Genomic DNA, 5,067 nt, shown 5'->3' with positions numbered 1-5,067 from the left:
GCTGCTCGCCCAGCCCCTGCCAGGCGTCCTGCTGCCCGCCCGGGAGCTGCACGCCCGCCGTGTGCGTGGTCCCCTCTCGCCAGTCCTCCGGGTGCATCCAGCCCTCCTGCCCCACCCCAGCCTGCAGACCCATCTCCCATGGCACCCCTTCCACTGCTGACCAGCTGCTCCCAGCACAGACGGGGCCGCCCTGTGCCTCTCCCACAACGGGTCCTCGGCGGCCTCCAGATCCTGCACGTGCCAGATGAAAAGCACATTCAGTGAGCCCTCTGAACTCCAGGGTAAGAGCGTGGCAGGTGACCTGGGTCTCTTGTGGCCCCATGTCTCTCAGAGAAGCCCTGGTTCTCAGGGTCCTCCTCTGTGGCCAGCAGGAACCCTCACCCCGTGTGAGGCAAATAAACCGTGCCGTCCTGATGCAGCTCGTCCCTCCGCCCTGTCTTCACGCGTTTCTGCCGTTCTTCCCGTGAAGGCGGACACCTGCGTGAGCCCAGCAGCCCCTCCTCTAAAAGCTCTTTTCCAGTAAGCTCAGCTGAAAGTGGGGTCCTTGGTGGGTGGAGGGCTGGAGGAAGGTGCCATTGTAGATGGAAAGGGCAGAGGACAAACTTCCCTCTCACCGTGTGGGGGGTGGGAACCAGGCCTGGGTCCAGGTCCCACGGGTACCCTAAAGGGTTGCTACAACAGAGAGGGCGGGAAAGTCTCAAACCCCCACGGGGACAAAGTAGAGTCTGGCCGTCCCGGGACAGAGCAGCAGGAAGTCTGAGAGAGACTTGCTGTCCGAGTCCCAGGTGCACAGGATCTGCTCCAGGTTGACCCTGGGCCAGGGTGACAGAGCCCTCCTGCCCCCGGCTCAGCCCAACCAGCACAGTTGCACCAGCAGCATTAGTCTCCCCTGGGAAAAGGCAGACACATGAAGAGGTCCCTTCGACGTGGCAGGCACACTGGGGCAGCAGAAAACTCAGGGCAGAGCAAGAATTCTGTGCCCCCACCCCAACCCCATCCCTCACCCTAAGCGCAAGGCGCTGGCAGCCAACTCCAAAGAAATCTGAAGTCTTTGGTGCCCTGACGGTCCCCATGATAATGACAAAACCCAAACCAAGGTCAACATCTGAGCAGGTTGATCCAAACTCCCCCAACACACACGCACTGATGACCTGACAGGAGAGGCTCCTCTGTGTGCAGGAAGAAACCCTGTTTATGTCCATTTCAATTAATAGATGATCAGGGAACAATCAATCCATATTCAAAAGGCAAAACAATCAGCACAATCAGACTCAAAATGACCCAGATGTTGCAACTATCAGACAAAAACTAATAGTTAAATCATAGTAAAAAAAAAATAGTAAAATAATTATGACTAGCGAAATAAGTCAGACAGAGAAAGGTAGATATTGCTTGGTCTTACTCATATGTGGAGTCTACGAAAAAAACAAACTCATAGATACAGAGAACAGATGGGTGGTTGTCAGTGAGAGGGCGTCGGGGATGGTGGGTGAAGGTGATCAAAAGCCACAGACTTCCAGTAATAAAATAAACAAGTCCTGGGGATGTAATGTATATATGGTGATTAGAAAAGAAAAAAGAAAACAAATTAAAGAAACAAAGAATTATAGATATGAGAATAAAATGAGAGTCCACTAAAATAGAAGGAAGAAACAGATTTGAGGGTGACAAATAGAACTTCCAGAAATAAAAAAAATCAAATAATAAAAATTAAAAACTCAGCGAACAAGCCAAACAGAACATTAGACACAGCTGAAGAGAGAATTAGAAAAATGAGAAGGCCGTTGTGGGGATGTTACCTGCCATCCCGTCAGGAGAATTGCCTCAGCTGAAGACAATTGTCTTGACCAAGGTCAGGCCCCCTTCCCAGGACGACTCCTATCTGATAACTGATTGATCCAGGGCTACAAAGCTCTGGTCTGAGGCACCAACCCAGGACAGTTCCCAGCTTGAGAGCTCCCAGTGGGGTCATTGAGACAACATCACAGCCAAGCATTTCCTGAGTCTACCCCTTCTCCCCTCTTCCCCAGGTATCGATCCCAAGAGAGCTCCCTTCTTGCAGACCGCTATGTGGGGGCCTCCATCTGCCCCCAAGGGCCTAGAAGCAATGACAACCCATCGGCAGTGAGTACCCCAGGATCGCAGATTGTGGTCGCTAAGTCTCATTTGCCCCTAAAAAGGACCAGGTGCTCCTTGGAGGAAGCGTAGGTTGCTGGGGAAGGAAATAAGCAAGATGATGAGTCTGGGACCTTTTGAGCTCCAAAGCAAAGAAGCCATCAAAGACTACTGAGACTATGTCAAAGGACACAGGGACCAGCCTGAAGGGACTCCCCTCTGATGGCCACTGAAGAAGGAGCCGTTTCATCCTCCGAAAGAATAACCCCTGCTACAGACTATATAAAAATTCATAAATGCATAAAGATACACAATTATACATATACATAACCCATACACATCCATAAAACATATAAGAGCATATAGATGCTTATATGTATGTGTATAACTGGAGACCTAGAGAGGTTACTAGGACATGAAAAATTATTCTGAAAATTGATAAAAAGGACAGAATGTGTCTGTCCTTTCCTATAAGAACTGTATTTTAGAGTAACCAAACAGGCATTAAAGGAACGTTCTTTACAGAAGAATTCCAGCGGAAAAAATGGAGAAGGAACGATGGACTTAGACAATCGCCATTTTGCCACGTCTGGCGACATCATGGGTCTTAGCCACGGTTCTCGGTGGCTGGTACAACGGAGGCTGAGAGGTTTAAAGAGAACAGGCTGAGCGCACCCGACCCAGCAATCAGCCTCGGCCCCCTAACACTGAGGTTCCCCGGACATCACTGGCCTTTAGACGCGTTGTGCCTGGAAGCACACAGCTCCTCCCGTGACGTGTTCTTGCCACAAGATTTGAACCTGCATTTCGGCGGGTCTGCAGACCTCCCATTTCACAGGGAACGCAGGAGATGGAGGAATATTTTAAACGACACCTTTCAAACCTGCATAAGTGCTCAAAATATGTACACTTCATAAGTGTCATAGATACACATCTACCCATACATAGAATTTTATAATGTGCTTATACTTAATTAATTTGCTCCTCTTGGTAAAATGTCAAGCGAGGACTTCTTCCCGTGTCCACGCACATAGATACAGCCACCTCATTCTTTTGCATGCATGACAAGTATTTCATTACACAGATAATCCAAAATACCATCATTTCTCTATTAACCGTCTTCATCGCATCTCCTTTTATCGTTGTTAATATTGCAAACGATGTGACCATAAACGCTTTTCACATCTATCTTTGTGCGAACATTTCTGTTGGGTCAATACCCAGGAGAAAATATCGACTTTTTAAAGGAAGAGGATATTTTAGAGTCACCAACGTGCTCGGGGCAGCTACCCATCTAAGGCCACAGTCAGCACGTAGCAGAGCCAGAGTTCACGGCCTGCTCTGCGAGCCCCCAGAGCTGATGGTGTCCGCCATCTCCTGCACGGCCTCCTGCCCCCGGCCTCGACTTGACTGTAAAAGCCTGGGCGAGCGGGCAGGGCTGCAGAACATGCCACCCAGCCGTCAGCCTCTGCGGACCTTTGAAACCTGCGGCCACCGAATCTGGGGATTACGAGCCTCCTAGTGGTTGGGCAACATTTCTGAAATTGATGCCCAGTAAACAAATGGAGCCTGTAAGCCACCCACACCTGGCACTTGGCGGGGCCCTGCAGTGACAAGGTGGCCCGCGATGAGACAGCAGAATCCCTCCGGGGATTACACTTGGTAACACACCCCGGCCACACCCAAGGGCTGCAAGGCCCACTCCATTGACTGTCGGACTCCAGCGATGAGAAGACAACAAGCCCTCGTGTGTGGGTGGCCCCGAGAGAGGCTCCCCTGTCTCGTCGCCTTCCAGGGGGCAGTGAGTTGACCTAGAATAAGAAGGCTTCTCTTCTGGTATCTCCCCCAACCTGTTTTGTCCATCTCCGAGAAGGAGGTGTTGCCTAGCAACCAGAGAAGGGCAGTGACGTGGTCAGACTATTCTGTTCCACTCCTGAGACACTTAACTCTGGTTGATTATTAGCTCACAGCCTAAAGAGGCAACGACCCAAAAAAAAACAAATTCTACAAAGTCACCAAGGGGCAGAAGGGGACTTCAGAGTGTGGCTTTGGAGAGGGGGGTCTGTCCTATATTTTCAGTTCTCAGGAAACAAAACAAAAAAAACTTTTTTCTTAAACCCGCAAGATTCCTTGGGCAAGCGGACAATAGGTGTTAAGAAAACTCTTTGAAATATAAACCATTCCATTTACTTTGTAATCTGTAAAGCTTCAATGCAAATGTGATATTGGCTGGGCTGCCCCCCTTGACGCTCACCGCCTTTACGCTTTGCAAATAAATTAGGCAGCTGCAAAATCATACGGTGTGGTAACTGTGATATCGCACTAATGCGCATGCTGTGTCTTTTTCTATAAGAATGTGTTAATGATTTACATTTCAACTAAGTTACTGTTGACACGGCGGTGGAAAGGCTTTTCAAAGAAAAGAGCCACTTCTGTCACCGTGTAAATAATCCTCATAATCCTCGATAAACTGAGGCTCACTCTGAGACTCAGGTATCTTGGAAACTTTAAGGTCTGCCCTTGGGAAAGCTAGTCCGGCCTCCGTCCTCCCCTAGTAAACGAGCCCCCCACGCGCACCTGTTCACAGAAAGGAGAGACAGTCGGGTGCTGCCACACCTCTCCAGACTCCAGAGAGGGCTACATCTGCCCTCGCTCCTTGCTCTTGCTGCGGGAGAGCCCACCAGGACGTCTTCAACGGTGCTTGCTAGTCAGAATCCCTGTGATGGGGGGAGGAAGAGACGTCACCCCACATTCCCACTCCCTGGAGAAGCCACTGCTGGGGTTTGGGGCATATTTTAACATTCCTTTCTCTGCAGTGAGCGTGTGTGTGTGTGTGTGTATGTGCACGTGCGTGCGTGTGTGTGCATGTGCGTGTGCGTGTGTGTGCATGTGTGTGTGTGCGTGTGCGTGTGCGTGTGCGTGTGTGTGTGTGTGTGTTGGGGGGGAGCGAAG

This window comes from Pteropus alecto, unplaced genomic scaffold, assembly GCF_000325575.1.
Source record: "Pteropus alecto unplaced genomic scaffold, ASM32557v1 scaffold97, whole genome shotgun sequence".
NCBI lineage: Eukaryota > Metazoa > Chordata > Mammalia > Chiroptera > Pteropodidae > Pteropus > Pteropus alecto.
This window is presented reverse-complemented; position numbering follows the sequence as displayed.